The 18,014-nt window shown below is 57.2% G+C and overlaps 1 protein-coding gene across 1 annotated transcript in view; it reads left to right on the top strand.

Moving 5' to 3' along the window:
• The window catches only part of NIBAN2 (niban apoptosis regulator 2), a 49,942-nt gene that overhangs the window by 12,254 nt on the left and 19,674 nt on the right, over positions 1 to 18,014 (top strand). The window lies entirely within an intron of this gene.

The following is an 18,014-nucleotide window of genomic DNA, read 5'->3' on the forward strand; positions in this document are numbered from 1 at the left end:
CGCTGGGTGCTTAGAGCTGGACGTCGGCTGCTGAAGGTGTGTGAGGCGGAAGGCTGGGCTCGGGGACCCCTTTCTGCAGTGCTCAGAGCTCCCCCTCTGCCTTGTGGCCTCAGCTCTCTGTGTCTCTTGTTTCCCCATTTGTAAAGTGGGGATGGCATAACCACCTCGTGGTGTTGTGAGCTTTATGACGGAAGCCATGCCTGGCGCCTGGCACGAAGTGAACCTTCAGAGCTGAGAGTTTCTGTCCTTGGGGTCCAGCGCCCCCGCCAAGGTCAGGGCTTCCCTCCCAGAGGAGCCCTGGCAGGCTGGAGTCGAGCGACAGGATGCTATTAAAGTCAGGTCTTGGCAGTGAGCTCTGACCTCCCCCTCAGACCCACAATGGCTCCCACCTGCCAGCATCCAACAAAGGTCACCTCCTCAGCCCCTGGAGGCTGCACCTTTCAACTCTGAGCTTCCTCAGAGCACCCCCCCCCTTTTATTGTTGTTGTCATTACACAAGCAATATCTAATATCAAAAAAAATTAGAAGATAAAGAGAAGTAACAGGAAGAAGATGAAAATCTACAGTGGGCTGTGGGCATCTGCATCCTGGTCATCCCCCTGAAGCATGTAGAATGGCTACAGAATATTCCATTATGGCCGCAATAGCCTGCCTTTTAACTTGCTCAGCGAAACGCCTATCACCGGGCACTTGGGTTGTTTCTGTTTTCCGTTGTTGCAGGCAGGGCTCTGTTGGACAGCCTTAATCATTTCCATGGGATTAATCCATCGATCCCAGCATTGTTTGAGAGCCTGCTCAGTGCCAGGTCGTGTGTGGGGCTGGGGGTGCCGGATGGGGAGGCAACCATGGTCCTCATCCTCCCAAGGACCCCTTTCTGGGAGGAAGGACCCAGCATGGAACCCCCGCCGAGGTGGGGAGTGAGGGCATCTCTGGGAGCCAAGGGAGCGGCAGTGACCCAGACTTGGGGGGTCAGGGAAGGCTTGTTGGGGAAGGGGATGTCTAGGTGAGACCCAAGGCATGAAGAAAGACGAGTCATAGGTAGAAGGGCAGCTCTGCAGAGCCCCAGAGCTGAGAGAGTGCAGGTATTTGGGGGAAGCAGAATTGCCCAGAAATTGGTTTTGCCGTGGTTCTTGCTGGCCATGGCAGCAGTGCCCCTCATGTGCACTACCCTTTGGTGGTGGTTTTTCAAAGTGCTGGTACATCTGTCCCCCTCCGTGGGGCCGGGATCTTCCTCTAATGGGGGACACAGAAGCAGGGTGACTTGCCGGCCCCAGGTGAGAGTCCCGCAGACACCCCCCTCCTCTGTCCCTTTACCTCACCCCAGGCTCAAGTGCAGGGCCTGCTCAGCTCCAATTTCCCAGGCCCTTTGCAGGTGCTGTATCATTTGACAGAATCTGCCAGAAGAGGAAACTGAGGATCCGAGCTTAGGTGACAGCTCGGTTTGCGTGATGGGGTGGTGACCTTTTCTGCTGCTGAGGTGTGACCTTGGGCTGGCCTGGCTGGCTCCAGGTGCGAGGCCCCACCTGTGTAGGAAGCGCCCTACTGGGATTGGAGAGCCCCTGGCAAACACTGCCTCTGGGGCTGGGAAGGGTCTGTCCCCAGGCCTGAGCTGGCCTTTCTGGAAAACCCCAACCTTTTCCTGTGTCGTAAGATGCCTGGGAGACCGAATGGAGGGCTCTGGTGTAATCTCACAGCCAGGGACAGGTTTTATATGCTCGGTGCTGTGCTTGGTGTTGGGCATAGGTCATGAATGAGACAGACAGGGTCCCTGTCCTCGTGGGGGAAACAGACACCAGTTAATTGTTAAAGCAAAGTTATGCTGATGACTAACGGGATTCTGCCCTGAATGGGGGGATGTGGCTGTCAGGGACAGTCATAGTCTGAGGAAGGCCTTGAGGGTTCAGCCCGATGGAGTCCAGCCCCTTCACTGGACAGACGTGCTGGAGAGCCAGGGAGGATGAGGGACTTGCCCAGGGTCACCCAGTTGCGGTCAGGTGCCCGGACTCAGGCCCCAGGGCTTTTTTTTTTTTTTTTTTAATCTTTTGGCCGCACCACGTGACATGTGGGATCTTAGTTCCCCAACCAGGGATTGAACCCATGCCCCCTGCGTTGGCAGCGCAGTGCCTTAACCACTGGACCGCCAGGGAAATCCCAGGCCCCAGCACTCTTAACCCTGCATCACCGCCTGGAAATCTGGGCTTGGTATCTGTTATCACTGCCAGGGGAGACGGTGAGCCCGTCCCCACTCACCCTCACCTGACCCCCGGAGGAGCAGACACAGAACGTGGGCCTGTTGGCCGAGAGCAGAGTTTCCCATGAAGCACAGGTGGGGGACATGCAGGCACCTGGAACAAGGAATGTGAAGCTGGCAGGGCCTCCCGGGGGATTTGCCCTTGTACCTTCCCTTCTGGGCCTGCTGGAGCCCGAGGAGACACGCAGCTGGTGACCCCGGGGTGGGGCAGGGCCTGTGTCCTTTGCTGGCTCAGGAGGGCAGCCCGCTGGAGTCTTGTTATTTGAATAAACTTTCCATCTTCTATCTGCATGAAGCCTCTCCATGCTGAGGGTCCCTGGCATTCCAGCCTGGGATTGGGTTTCCTTCTGGCCCAGCAGCGAGCACGTGAGTGAATTTTCATAGTGGCTCATCTTCCTTCTCCCTCCCTTCCTGGGCTGGTCTCCTTCTGCTGCTCCCGCCCTGCCTTGCGCCCTCTCCCTGCTCCCACCCCACTTCCCTCTGGACCCAGGGAGCCAGCACTGCAGGCAGTACAGAGAGACAGAGAGAGACAGAGAGAGAGAGAGAGAGAGAGAGAGAGAGAGGGAGTGTGTGTGTGTGTGTGTGTGTGTGTGTGTGTGTGTGTGTGAGTGTGTGTGAGGGAGAGGGAGGGAGGGAGGGATAGAGCGATAGATAGGAAGATAGATAGACAGATAGATGGGCAGGGGGATGGACAGGGGGAGGCAGCAGCTTGGGAAGGAGGCTGACTTGGACTTAGTGAAAAGGATGGTGTCAGAGGGCACTCGGCTAATGAAATGTGTGGGATTTGTGTGTCTGTGTTTAGCCTTTTTTCTTTATTTAAAATTTATCTATTTTATTTTATTTATTTTTGGCTACGCTGGGTCTTTGTTGCTGAGCACAGGCTTTCTCTAGTTGGCCGAGCGGGGGCCACTCTTCATTGCGTTGTGTGGGCTTCTCATTGCGGTGGCTTCTCCCACTGTGGAGCACGGGCTCTCTAGGTGCGCCGGCTCAGTAGTTGTGGCGCACGGGCTTATTTGCTCCGCGGCGTGTGGGATCTTCCCAGACAAGGACTCGAACCTATGTACCCTGCATTGGCAGGCAGATTCCTAGCCACTGCGCCACCAGGGAAGTCCCTAGCCTTTTTTCCATTAGGCTTTGGCCAGAGTAACTGGCACTTATTAGTGATTGATTCTTATTAGAATGGCAGCTGACATTGATCGGGCTCTTACCAGCAGTCAGGCAGAGCACCAGGCACTACTCACACATTCTCTTATTTGGTCCTCACAACAACTCTTTGAGGTGCATGCTATTTTTACCCCCATTTTATGTATAAAGAAACTGAGGCTTGGGAAGTTCATGGTCAGTAGCAGAGCTGGGTCTGTCTGTGTTTTATCTTTTTTTTTGGCCCAGCCTCGTGGCATGCGGGATCTTGGTTCCCCGACCAGGGATCAAACCTGTGCCCCCTGCAGTGGAAGTGTGGAGTCTCCATCACTGGACCTCCAGGGAAGTCCCTGTCTGTTTGTGTTGTTACTGCTAACGCCTCTCCTGGGACAGACTCTTCTCCATAGCCTCCTTGCCAATTGGCCATCCAGCTTCTGCTTGTATACCTCCAGTGACAGGGAGCTCCCTACTCTCTAGGGGCCACCTGCCCCACCACTGGGCCCCTGAGATGGAAAGCCCATTCTGGAGTCCTGTCTGCCGTGGGTGGGTCACTCGAGAACAGGCTCCATTTCGGCCGGGGCCTGGCTATGGCTGGCTTTCCACGGCATCTCTTTTCCTGAGACTTATCCAACTCTTTTGTTTTGGGAGTTGAGCTAGGTCCTCCCTTTTTTCCCTTAACAGTCCTTACCTGGTACTCAGCCCTTTACAGCATCATTCGTCACATACTGAGCAAGCCTGAGCAAACTTGATGTTGAAACCACAGAGGTATTTTCATTAGCATTGATCTGGACGTCTTAGTCAATTCAATAAGACAAGAAAAGAGAGAGAGGTATAAATACAAGATACCAGGAAAGCAAGACACTGTGGTCCCGCCCTGGTGGAGTTCAAAGCACTTTCCCATCTAGCCTCGCCCTTGGCCTTGTCCACCCTGTGAGGCTACCTGTGGGAAGTGGAGGTTCAGAGAGACAAAGAAGTGGCCCAGCTGCAGTGCCGTGGAGCGGAGGGAGCTGTGGTCTACCGAGGTTTGGTGGCTTATGGTTTGTTGGGTGTTTGCTTTCTGAATCTTCATTGATGTTTCTCCGCCCACTTCTCCTTTCTGAATAGTTAACCTCTGAGGGACAAGGGCCCAGAAAGACTGGACCCCAAGCGTGTTACCTTCCCATCCTCTGAATGGCCTGCAGAGGGACCGGGTAGCTGCTGTTTTGATTCCACTTTTCTGGTTCCCATTTCATGGCACGAAACACATCACAGAAAATTGCCAGTAGCACGGGTGGACACACTGTGGGACCCCTGAGCTTGTGAAAGACCCCACTGCCCACCTAACAACTCATCCCCCGGCCACCGACACTCGGGCAGGTGGAACTCCTTTCAGTTATTCAGGCATCATCATTGATAATACAAGCCCCACCTGCTCAGGCTCTGTGGCTTTACTCGTTTCATTGAATCCTTATGACAACCCGACGGGGGGGCGCGGGCCGGGTACCACTGTTATTCCCATTTTTACAGCCCAGGAAACTGAAGTTCAGAGAGAATTAAGCCACATGTCCAAAGTCCTACAGTCAATGAGCAGTGGGGTTAGTATTTGAACTGAGATCAAATTCCAGAACCTTGACACTACACTGTTCTGTGGAAGTGCCCTTCTCGACACAGGAAGGTACTCAGAGATGTTTGTGGAACAGATGAATATTTTCTCGCGTGTCTGAATCTGTGCATTTCCTGTGTCTTCTGCGTGGCATGCTCTCCGTGCCCAAACCTCCTCCTTCACCTTGCCAGCACCCCTTCATGTCTCGGGTGCCACCTCCTCCTGGAAGCCTTCCCCGATGCCGCGGGCTGGGTTAGCTGCCCCTCCTCTGGGTTCTTCTGCTGCTCCCAGCCCCATTGTAGGTTTTGTTGAGTCTGTCTCCCTCATTAGACAACAGGGAGTGGGTTTGTCTAACTCACTCCTGAATACCCAGTGCCCTGTGGTTGATGAATGAATGAATGAATTGATGAATGAATGAATGAATGAGGGCAACACAAAACCTTTCTCGGCCAGCACAGTGGAGCCCCGGAGACCCTCACTTGTCCTTGGTCCTGCCCCAGCTACCATTTTGGTTGATCCTGAGCTGACTGACGGGGGATGTGGATTTCAGGCTGTCCCCAGCACCTTGCCTCTTGGTGGCTGGTGGGAGGGGCTGGGTGGTGATGCTGGCTGTCAGGCTGGTCACGGAGGAGGGGCTCAGGCAGCGAGTTCTGCCTGGGATCTCAGGGTCTAACTCTAGTCTGGGTGCTATGGGGAAAGTTGGCGGTAGGCTCTCAAACAGGGGTCTGGGCCTGTGGTGGGCACCCGCCAGCGTGAGGGTGCCATGGCAGTGTGCCCTGGGCACCCGGTCCAGCCTCAGCGCTCTGCACTGTGGGCGGAGAGCAGACGTGTGTTGAGGGGCACCACGGCCTAGGGGCAGCTTTGACAGATGGCCAGGTCCCAGGCTGAGAGGGCTAAGGGCCACGTGAGCCGTATAAAGTTTCGTGGCTGTGATCTTAACCATGCTCCAGTGGGCGTGGCAAGGAAGAAAAGAAGAGCACGCAGGTGAGGGGTGTTGCTGAGAAGTCAGTAGGAACAGGTGAGGGATGTTGCTGAGAAGTCAGTAGGAACGGGGATTGGGTGTGAGCGGGATGGAGGTCAGTGTTTATAAAATCACCGTCACAGATCAGCCGCCTCTGTGCCCGGCCTGATGACAACAGCCGTACGAGGGAGAAGCCGATTATCGCTAGTGCACGGAGGAGAATACTGAGGCTCAGAGCAAGGCACCGGACCACGGAGCTGGGGTTTGTTCCGTGTCTGTCGGGCTCCCAAGCCAGGGCTCTCTGGGGCAGGAGGATGGGGGAAGTGGAGAGGGGTGAGCAGTCTAAGGAGGCTGGTCCTGCAGGCTGCCTTCAACCTTCCTTTGCATGCTTCATGGCTCTGTTGGCCTGGGGTGTGGCCTTGGCCGTGGCAGGGCCTGGTGCAGGACACCAGCCTCTGGAGACCAGTGAGAGTGGCAGTGGCGCGGGGCCGGTGTGGGTGGGCCGGTCCTGCCCTGGGTCGGGGGTACTGCAGGGGGGCCTTGGCACTTCTTCTGCACCTGCCCCAGCTTGGGTCTGTGTTCCCAGGGAGCAGGCACTCCTGGGTCTGGGCTCCCAGAACAAGCCACCAACTGTCGGGTGCCCACAGCCGACACTGGGCTCTGCCAGGCGGGGAGGGAGGGGCTGGAGGGGATGAGAGGGCCTTTGTTTCCTTCTGTTTGTGTCAAGATGGGAATCGACTTCCTCCCACTAAGGCGGCCTCCTCGAGGTGTAAGGGCAGGGCAGCCCCTGGCGGGTGCGGGTCTGCGGTCTGCCTTTGGAGGGTGGGGCATTTCCCTGGGCCTCCACTTCGCCCCCCCTTCCATCCCCCTCCTTCCTCTGAGCACGCTCTCCCACCAGACCTGGGTCGCTGAGCCGTGGTTAAATATTTGCTAACCATTTGCTAACCGAGAAGAGCTTTAAAGGCAGCTTTGTAAGGGCTCCTGGCCGGCCTCTCCTGGTCCCACTGCCTTGCCCCAAAGCTGCCTTCGTGCTGGGAGACCCGGCTAGCTTCTACCCTGCTCAGCCTCCCTCCCAGGCCCCTGGGGCCGCCATTTTGGCATCCGAAACTGGGTGACCTTCCACCGCGGGTGGTTCATTCAGCACTCATTTGTCGAGCACCCGGCTGGGCCAGACGTGAGCCTGGCGCTGGGTCTCTGTGTCACCACCCCACCCCACCCCCCACCCCCAGACAGTCACGGTGGTTGCAAAAACCACCAAGGCTGTGGTGGTGGAGACTTCGGGGCACTGGACTTGTCCTGGCGGGGGTGGTCCTGAGGAGGTGACGTCCAAGCCTGGGGAGGAGGGGGAGGAGATGGCCAGGCGGAGAGGGTGGGCTCTGGGAGAGGGATCCAGGCCAGAGACCCCAAGACCAGAGGCAGTTTTTCTCACTGGGTGCTGAAGCCCCAGACTCCTCTCCCCAGGCTGCTCTCAGGAGGAGCTGGGCCACTGGCAAGGCTAGGGGGCCCTGGCTGCCTCTCCCCCACTCCCCCAGCCTTGGTTTCCCCATCTGTCCAATGGGGAGCTTGGACTTGATCTCAGAGTGCCCTTCCCAGGTCCGGTGGCCTGTTACCAGCGTGTGTGCCTGGCCCGTTAATGAGGGAACACGCTAGGGCAGGGATTCCACAGGTGCTAGAGGTTAAGATCACAGCCACGAACCTTTATAAGGCTCACGTGGCCCTTTGTTAGCAGCAAAACCAGCATCTCCTGAGGGTGCTTTGACTGTTAACGACAGAAGCTAACATCTCCCCAGGACCCCTAGTCACTGAGTGAGGAGAGAGGGGGGAACTATCACCTTATGCCCATTTTACAGACGAGGAAACTAAGGCCCAGAGAGGCCATTCTGAGCCCCGGGTTTGCTTCTTGCCTCGAGCTTGGCCCCAGAACACACCTGCCTCTGTGAGAAGCCCACTCTCCTCTCCCAGGGCTGGTGCTGCGCTGGGCTCCTGGGATACAGATGTGACCGAGATGCCACCCTGACCTGGGGAGCTGCCAGGCGAGTTTGGAAATGTTGCCAGAGAGTCAACAGGGACTCCTGACTTGTGACTTGCACAGTTCTAGGTACTGGGGTAGAGTGGTGAACAGAGGCTGGCTTGGCTTTATGTCCTGGTTTTGCTCTTGCCTGTGTGATGTTGGGGAAATCACTTCACGTTTCTGAGCCTCCGTTTCCTCATCTATAAGTGGGTTTAACAGTAAATCTGGGTGAGGGTTGAATGAAATAATGTTGACGATAATTGCTAACATAGATGGGAGCTGCCTTCGTGCCTGGCATTGGGCTAAGTGTTACATGCATTAGCTCATGCCCCACTTATTATTATAATTACGTGCAAATGGGAAACTGCAAAGCATTGTCTTGGAGGAGATGATGTCTGAGTAGGGCCCTGAAGTCTGGCTAAGAGTTTGAACTGTGGAAAAGAGGGGGAAGGGAGCTTCAGGCAGAGGGCACAGCACAAGTGAAAGCGTGGAGGTGGGAAGGTGGGACATTGTTGGGGGGAGGGAGGGATTTGGCGTGATGTGTTTGCGGGCGGCAGTGGGCCAGGCCCCGTGGCAGGTGCTGAGAATTCGGTGATGGATGAGCCTTGGTCTCTGGGGTCCAGCGAGATCCTTTACAAAGCGCTTTGCGTGACTGTCTCCGGTATGTTTCCACCGCCCAGAGAGCCTGGGTTCGAGTCCCAGCTTGGATTTGGGGTTCTCCACTTGACAGCTGGCTGGCCTTGGACAAGCCACTGGGCCTCACAGCCTCTGTGTCCTCAGTGGGGGTGATACCTGTACCCACTTCCTAGGGCTGTTGCCAGGGCTCAAAGTGTGGCAAATCCCCCTGCAGGGTGCTGGACGTCACCAGCCGGCATTTTGCCTCACCAGCTGTGTGAGGCCGGCTAGGCTCCTTAGCTGCTCCATGCTTCCGTTTCCCCCTCTGTCCTCGGGGGTGATGAGGACCCTCCTTCTCGGGGCTGTCTTGATGTCCCACGTGAAGCACGGAGCTGGCGCACCATCAGGTAGGTGTCCATTGTTACCGGGCCTTGGCATGCTGGGGGCTGCTGGATTACAGAGTGAGGCTTTTCCTTGTTCATAACTGGCCCCAGGGAAGGGGTGACCCAGCAGAGGGTCCCTGCGGGGCACCTGAGGCCGGCAGGGAGGAAGGACAGCATGGTGCACGTTCTCGTGGCCCCGGGACCCAGCCGCGGCCCCGGCTCGGGCATCCCTTTCTGTGGTGAGGAATCTCGGGGGGGTGCGGAGCTGTGCTGCTCAGTGTGGGCGGCGGCTCCCCACCGGGGGCGGGGCGGGGTCCCTGGCTCAGGACCTCTGCCTCTGGCCTCTCGCTCGGGACTCCTTCCTGTTCCTCCTTTGTGCCAGGTCCTGTCCCAGATGTGGTGGGTACTGCCTGGGGGTATGAGACAGGGCACAGGCCTTACCCACTGTGCAATCACGGGAGGTGGGGGGAGGTCCCACCCAGCCTGGGGACCTCCCAGGGGAAGGGATGGTGCAGTGGAGAGTGAGAAGGGAGGGGTGTCCCTGACCCGGAGGGACCCCACGGGGAGGAAGGGCACCCAGGGGTCTGCGGGCACGCCGAGGAGCTTGATCTTTGTCCTAAAGGCAGCGGGAACCGTGGAAATTTTTGAGCAGGGGAGATTCAGGGTGAGAGCTGTAACAAAAAGATCCCCGTGGTTCCTGTGTGTGGGAAGGATCAGAGGGAAACGGGAGCCGAGGGGGTAGAAATTTGGAGGCCGTGGCAGGGGTAAGATGGGAGGGGCCTGGTGTGGAGGTGGGCTGAGCTGTACTGGCCTCTCGACCCGCCCCTGGGCAGCTAGGACGCCCACCTCACCCTGATGGCCTTGCTCTGGGGAGCAGAACACGGCTGGGGTGGGAACCTTCTTGGCTCCAGAAGTCGGATGACCCTGCATCAGTCCCTTGCCCTCGCTGGGTGCTGTCCCCCTTATGGACAAGGACTGGCCTGGGCCGGGGGCACCCAGCTGTCGTGTCCCCTCCTGGCTCTGCAGGGTTCCAGCTGCTGGTTCAGGCTCTTCTCATGGGTGCGCTGCCAGTCCTCCTCTCCTGCTGGCTGATGGGGCCTGTCATTCCCCGCCTTCTGCCAGCTTCCCCCCCGGATTACAGGTCCTGAGCAGGAGCCCCGTCGGCCTTTCTGCTGGCGGCCACCCACAGGGCCAGTGCTGTGGGGCGCCCCAGGGGCTGGCAGTCTGGAAGGTGGAGGTGAGATGCATTTGCCCAAACTTTTGTTCCCTGTTAACACTCAGATTGTTCTGGGTCCATGTAATTTATAAGCTGTGTGTCCTTAGAGGAATCACTTAAACTCTCTGAATTTCAGTTTTCTTCTATGTGAAGTGGGGACAACACATAGAGTAACTCCATGTAATGTGTAGCGCCATCGTGGGTCCAGAGGAGCTGCTGAGCAAGTGGCTGTTGCTGTTACGTGTTAGTAGTAATAATAGGGGGTGTTGAGCAGAAAGGCCCTGGGCCGGGCACTGAGGGCTGGCATGCCGACCCAGCTCTGTCAGGACATGCTGTGTGACCCTAGGAGAGTGTCACCACTGCTCTGGACCTCAAGCTTCCCTGGCTGTGCCAGGCAGGTGATGGAGATGGTGGTACTTCGGACAACTCTGTGACACAGGGAAACTCAGTCCCTACCCCCACTCTGCCTCTGCTGTCCCTTTGGCTCCGGGGTGGGTGGGGCTGGTATCGCCGGTCGCCTCCCCCACCTTCCCGTCCCGGGCCTGCTCCCCCGGGCCCTGGGAACCAGGCAGGCCGGTTGTGGCCCTGCCCCACCCTACAGGGTGCTGCCCTCCTGGTTTCAGTCGGCAAATCTCTCAGCCCTGAAACGGGGCCGGGCTCGTGGGTGAGGTATGTCCCTGGAGCCCACTGGAGGGACCGGATGAGCCAGGGGTGGGTCTGGCACAGTGCCCTCAGCTCGGGCCAATCCAGGGCCGGGACCAGCGTGAAGCCCCCATGGTTGGCACAGGGCTGATGTGATCTTGGCTGGAGAGCGTCCTCTTCGTCTTAGTGCCTTGTCAGTGTAGAGGGGCTCCCAGACCTGGGCTCAGATCCTGCCTCTGCTGCTTCCCGGCTGAGGGACTTGGCAGTTCTCTGGGGCTCCATCTCCACGCCTTAAACATTCCTCCAATTCAGACACCACCTGCCCCAGGGCTGAGTTGAGGATTGGGGGCGATGATCAAGGTAAGAGGCTTAGCACAGGTATGGCGTGTGCTGGGCTTGGGAGGGCCATGAGAAGGCAAAGCATCTCCTTAGCTTGGCACTGGAGGCTCTCGGAAGGTACCTTTCTGGGCCCTTTCTCCGAGGACCTCTGCACTCCTTCCTCCCATCCTCAGCTCAGCAAGCCCCTTCTCTCTGAGCGCAGCGGCCCCCAGAGTAACCAGGGGACTTCAGGCCACCTTGGGGCCTCCCCAGTTCTTGACCGGCCCCCGCTCTCTGAGTGCAGGAAGTAGTGTGATCCTTAACTTGTCAGTTCGGAAAATCAGAGATGAACATTCTTCTGGCTGCCTTGCCCGCTGGTGGTGCTGGTCCTGGGGTTGGGCCGGGGCAGGCCAGGGTTTGCGCCACCTGTTTCAAGGGCCTCTCCCTGGGTTAGAGGAACCTTAGACAAGAGGCACTTTACAGGAGCCCCCATTAGCAGCATGCCTCCTTGCCAGGGTGACGTGCATTATGCTAGTTAGCCACTGATCTTCTTAGAACCTGAGCAGGCAGATACTGTTGTGCTGTTTTGCAGAGGGGGAAACAGAGGCCCAGAGAAGGGAAGTACCTTGGCCAAGGTCACACAGCTAGTTGGTAGCAGAGCTGGAACTTGAGCCCAGAGCCTGAATGCCCAGTGGAGACGGTGCCGTGTTTGCAAGTGGGGGTGATGCTGGGTCTTGCTGCACCGCCCATCCCCAGTTCTTCTGTCCAGCCCGAGGGGGGCTGTGGTCAGCTTCCACTCAGAGCCTACTCACCAGCAGCTCAGAAATGGTGCTGAGGGCTTCCCTGGTGGCACAGTGGTTGAGAATCCGCCTGCCAATGCAGGGGACATGGGTTCGAGCCCTGGTCTGGGAAGATCCCACATGCCGCGGAGCAACTAAGCCCGTGCCCTACAACTACTGAGCCCGCGTGCCGCAACTACTGAAGCCCACGCGCCTAGAGCCCGTGCTCCACAACGAGAGAAGCCACCGCAATGAGAAGCCTGCGCACTGCAACAAAGGGTAGCGCCCACTCGCCACAACTAGAGAAAGCCTGCGCGCAACAACAAAGACCCAACATGGCCAAAAATAAATAAATAAAATAAAAAAATAAAAAAAAAAAAAGGTGCTGAGGCCAGCATCCCAGTCAGCTCCTGGGGCGAGCCCAGTACTGATTAGATCATCTTCGAGATTTTAGATCAGCTGAGCCAATAGGGACCCACCCACCCATTTTGCAAGTAGGAAGACTGAGGTCCACAGAAGATTGACAAATGAGGACCCAGTAGGAGTGAAGTTTCCCTGCCAGCTCCGACCAGGTAGGGGCTGGAGAGCCCAGACTTCAGTCTTGGCTCTTAGCCACCAGCTGTGTGACCTTGGGAAAGTCATTTTGCCTTTCTGAACCTCGGTTTCCCCATCTGTAGAATGGGGATTGTAAAGCCTGTGTTGCCTGCCTCTAGGGAACAGGCAGAGATCCAGCAAGGAAGTGTAGGGCAGAGCCTTGGAAACTGTGTTGGGAGTGAAGAGGCTTTACGAGGTGGGGGAAGGTTTAGGCTTTGATGTGAGACTAGGTTTGAAACCCACCTCTTTCCCCTTTTAGGCTGAGTGTCTTTTTTTTTTTTTTTGGCTGTGCTGCACTTACCGGATTTTAGTTCCCCAACTAGGGATCAAAGCGGGGCCCTCAGCAGTGAGAGTGGAGTCCTAACCACTGGACCGCCAGGGAATTCCCTAGGCTAAGTGTCTTTCAGAAGGTCTCCAAGTCACCCTGAGCCTCAGTTTCCTTACCTATAAAGTGGGGGTGACAATCTATCAGCATTACCTGAGCTGTTGAACAGACACAAGCCCTCAGTGGAAAGGCACCCCAGTCAACTCTGGGAGTTAGTTCTGGGGGCAGAGTCAGGAAGACTGGCTGGTAAGGGGGCCCCTCTGGGTCACCCTCGATGGTCCCAAAGGGTACAGGCTTTGGAGACATGGTTCCAGTCATCTGGGGGGCAGAGCCATCCTAAGAACCAGAGATACAGATGCAAGATCCCTTATTCAACCAGCTCAACAAAAGACTCCAAAACAGCCCCTGGGGCGGTGGGCAGGGAGACAGAGCCAGAGAGAGCCAGAGAGAGCCAGAGAGAGCCAGAGAGAGCCAGAGAGAGCCAGAGAGAGTGAGAGTGAGAGAGAGAGAGAGAGAGAGAGAGAGAGAGAGAGAGAGAGAGAGTGTGTGTGTGTGTGTGTGTGTCAGGCCCTGCGTCTGAGTGGGATGAGCTTACCTCCTAATTCTGCAGCATATGCTGGCAAAGGGGCACAAGAGGGGCCAGCGATCGGTTCTGGGCTCTCGCAGAGGCTGAAGATTATGCCAAGGGAGCCCCACCAGGGTCAGGTGGGAACCTGGGTTCCTGCATGGTCCTTGCACCGGTCCAGGTGTTCCCGCCCCCTTACCTTGCCTGTGCAGTTCCTTCCTCCTGGGCAGCGCTCCCTTTTTCAGGTCTTTGATGAAGACCTACCGATCCTTATCATTATTATTATTTTGCAATTCTCTTCCTGCTTCTTTTTAAAAAAAGTCTTTATTGGATTTTTTCAAACTATGAAAGTTATGCCTGCTAATAAAACTTTCAAACAGGGGATTCCCTGGTGGCGCAGTGGTTGAGAGTCCGCCTACCGATGCAGGGGACATGGGTTCGTGCCCCGGTCTGGGAAGATCCCACATGCGCTGAGCGGCTGGGCCCGTGAGCCATGGCCGCTGAGCCTGCGTGTCCGGAGCCTGTGCTCCGCAACGGGAGAGGCCACAGCAGTGAGAGGCCCGCGTACAGCAAAAAAAAAAAAAAAACAAAAAACAAAAAAACTTTCAAACAGTCCTTACTATTGTTACAAGCTGAGCATGATGGTTGTGATTAGTAGTAACATTTATGGAGGTCCTGAACTGGACCCACCAGTTATGCCCATTTTACAGATGGGGAACTTGAGGTTCTGAGAGAGCTAGGCAGCTTGTGGGGCTGGGTCTTCAGAACTGGGATTCTGACCTCACAGTGCCTGGGGCTGGAGGGCAGGCTCCGGCAGTACCCACCTACCTTCTTATCCTAGAGCATCTGGGTCTGAGTGCAGGAAAGGAGGGAGGACGTGTGAGAAAGTGTGGAGGGTGGGTGAGGCCGGCGCTCATCCTCAGACTGCTCCAGCCCAGCCTCTCTGCGTAGCTCCCAGCAGCAACTGCATCGCTCCAACTAGCCAGGGCCTCCCAGTTCCCGGGCCAGGGACCCCTGTGGTCGGCCCTGCCTCTGGACATGGGCCACAACCTACTTCTCCTCTGCCCGCTGCGAGGAGGGATGCCCTGTGGGGCCCTGTGGACAGTGGTCAGAGCCGGGACCAGGAGGGGGTCAGCAGGCTGTGACTAGCACCCCGACTGCCTCGGTCTGGCTCTGTGGCCTCAGGTGAGCCCCTCACCCTCTCTGGCTCACAGTCCCCTTTGGGCTGATGAGGCCCCGAATCCCTGGCATGTGGTGTCTCCCGAAGCCTTGGGAAGAGGCAGGAAGAGCTGGTACAGGTAGGTGTGGAGGAGGGAGGGGCGCCTGAGGCCTCGGGGACCCCCCGTGGACACCCAGGCAGGGCCGCGTGGTGGGATTTGAGTCAATAAACCCCTCTGGCTGTTCCAGGGAGATGGCCGCTGCAGGGTGGTGAGGAGGGAGAGAGTGGGGTGCCGAGCAGGCCTTGCAGGGAGGGGGCTGCCTGGGCCGTGGCCCCCGAGCTCAGCAGGCAGGAGCTGCTTCTCCAGGGCTGCAGTGCCGCCTGCACCCTCCTCCGCAGCGTCCGGCCAGAGAGGCTGCTGGGGGACTCTGTTCGGGGCTCCTCCTCTGGGAGCCCTTTGCTCCTGGAGGGGACTGGACCCCCTCCTCCACCTGCCTCTCCAAGGGCTTTCCAGCCCTGACCCCTAGGCCCCCCTGCACAGCCCCCCGAGTCCTCATCCTCTGTCTTCCTGTGGCACTTCCTCTGTACCAGCACGTGGCAGTTCCTCCTAAGCTGTCTTAGGACATCTCTCAAGAATGTGCTCCGGGCTGCCAAGAAGCCATCCCGCGGCCCTCTTCCCTCACCGTCTTCCCTTTCCAGCATTCTCTCTGCTGCCAAACCTCAGCTGAGCTACCCAGTTCCCTGGCGCTGCCGGGACCCTCCTATAGCCCCTAACCTCTCGGCCGGCGTCCGCAGCCCCTGGGGCGTGGCGCGGAGTGGGCACTCAGGAACCGCTTGCTGAGTGGGCAGCCCCCTTGCTCAGCCCCTGCCTGTGCCAGGCCCGCCCTCCCGGGCTTTGCACTCAGTCCTTAGATAGAGGCCAGCCTCCCTCCCTATCCCAATCCATTCGGCTCCCAGGTTGGAGAGCAGATTTGGGTACTGAGAGACCCCACACTGTCTGATCTGTTTGGTTCTGGAATCTCAGGTAGCAAAGAGTTTATCTGAAAGCAGGTCCAGGTCTATACGGTTCTCGAGTTTGGGTAGCAAGGCATGCCTGGGATGGCGGTCGGCTGAAATCAGGGCTGCCGCGGTCTGTCTGGGGGTGCAGCGCCCACAGGGCTGACTTCTCGTTTCCTACTCCTTCGAGTGAGGCAGCCCATATTTCTGCCTGTTCCCTCTCCCCCCTTCCACCCTCTGCCGGGTGACTTCTCCTCTCCCACTCCTCGCGCCCTCTACTCCTGGACCCTGGTCCCACAGCACCCCTTGGCTAACTCTTCTGCATCCCAGCGTGAGAGGTCAAGGATGAATTTCCTTCTTGCCTGCTACTTTGCCCCTCTCAGCCTGGATGCATCAGGCCTGTCCGTCTCACCTTCGTTTTCTGTCTCTATCTGGGTCACCTCGTTCTCTGTTTCACTTCCTCGGCCTCCCCTGGCTTCCTCTTCAACCCACAGCCCTGCCCATCGTGGGCCTTGGTGTGCCCCTCGACGGGGCGATGCCTGGGCCTTCTGGCTGGGCCCTCCCCTGCCAGGACGTGATGCCTGGGCTTCGCTGACCCGGCAGCTGAGAACATGCTGTGAGTCGGACAGACCTGGGTTTGAGTGCCGACACAGGATGGCAGCTTCCTCCTGGGCCTGGCTTCCCACGCATCAGGGCATATTCTAGCCCTTCTGGAAATAACGCTGTGTCTGAGGCTGGGTGCATCAGGGCTGAGTCAGGCATCCTAGAGCTGTTGCTGAAGGGCCCTTGAGATCCGAGGGCCAAGCCTACCCATCCTGCGTGCTGGGAGAAGTGCCCATTGGCTGTCGGGGCTGCTTGAGGCAGAGCTGGGGCAAAACCCTGGGCTGGAGGCTGAGAACCTGGCTCTCCAGTGCTGGGTCTGCAAGCCTCCTCATCCTTAAAATGGGAAAACAATAGCACTGACTCCCTAGGGTTTTTGTGAAGATGCTTTGAGATCCTGCATGTGAAACTTGCCCACCCACTGGCTTGGGTTAGCACTCAATAAAAGGGAGCGATTATGATGACGATTACAATATTGTTGTTGTCTACGGTCCTGTTTTCTCTGTTTGGCTCCAGTGCATTACCTCGTCTTCCCCGCCCCCACCAACCCCCAGCCCGCCTCATCATTTTTCAAAACAATTCCCGTGGTGTTTGAGAGAGTTCTGGTGGTTAATAGTTTTTAAGAAATAGGCATTCAAAGCAAACTCCTCATTTGTTCTCCCCTCCCTCCCCCCAAACAGAATCTGAACAGACATGAGCTCATTCCAGGAAAGGGGGCACAGGCCTGTGGAGAGGGACCCACAGGCTGAGCCGCCTCTGGAAGGAGTGGAGGGGGTGGGCCTGCCCGAGACCCTAGGTGTGGGATGTGGCACCTGCTCTCAGCCTTCCTCCGCAGCCACCGCCTCCTGGCTGGGCCCCAGGACTGCATTCCAGTTTTGCCACTCACTAGCTGTGTGACCTTGTGCCAGTGACTTAACCTCTCTGAGTCTCGGTGTCCTCTGTAACTTGGGATAACACCAGCCGTACCCCGTAGAGCTGTTGAGAGGATTAAATGAAATGCTGTCCTGGCTGGGTGCCCTCGGTATCCAGAGGCCACCCATGGGAGGGGCGGCGTCGCATCAGCCCCTTCTCCTCTGAGAAAGGAACAGGTCTTTGGAACCTGGAATCCAAGACTGTCCAAGGTGGTAGGGCCTGTCCATTATCGAGTCTGGTCCTCACAGTGTGCAGGGGGAAACTGAGGCCCAGAGAGGGGAACCGCACAGTGGGTCAGCACGAACCCCAGGTCAGGACTCGAGCTGCAGCTACTCAGGACCGGGAAGCCTTGCCCAAGGAGAAGGCGCCCTCGGCGTGGGTTACAGCCCCCTCTGGATCTCAGTTTCTTCATCTGTAAATGGGGACGCCCAGGCAGCATGTGCTGGGCCTGCTCTGGCGCCCCAGTACTCTCCTTCTCTGTTCAGAAACTGCTTTAGCCGAAGAGAGAAGCAAACAGCCAGTGAAAGCAAAGGGGTTGTTAACTTGGTAGATGAGTTGATTTTAGAATGTTTATTTTTTTATTGTGAAAAGAATCATGCTCATAAAATAGTTGAAATGCTATACAAGTGAATAAAGCAGAAAATGAAATTTGTTCTCTGCTTCTCATTCCCACACCCGGATGCGCCGCCCTTAACCGCCTGGAGTGCTGCCTTCTGGGACCTCTTTCTGGAGGTCTCCAAGCATAAATAACTCATCCGCACATACAGGAATAATTTTAAATGAGATGATGTTCAGTGTGGGATTCTGTAGCACTGTTTTCTTTATGTGGCAGAGTACAGACACCTTCCCTTTGCTGGTACCTGTACTTAGGTCCCCTTCATCTTCTGACCGTCCTGGGTGAACTGCTAGGTATTGAATCATTCCCCGCGTGCACACTTGGCTTGTTTCTGGTGATTTCTGGTGCA

Source organism: Hyperoodon ampullatus (assembly GCF_949752795.1).
Source record: "Hyperoodon ampullatus genome assembly, chromosome: 6".
In the NCBI taxonomy this organism is placed as follows: domain Eukaryota; kingdom Metazoa; phylum Chordata; class Mammalia; order Artiodactyla; family Ziphiidae; genus Hyperoodon; species Hyperoodon ampullatus.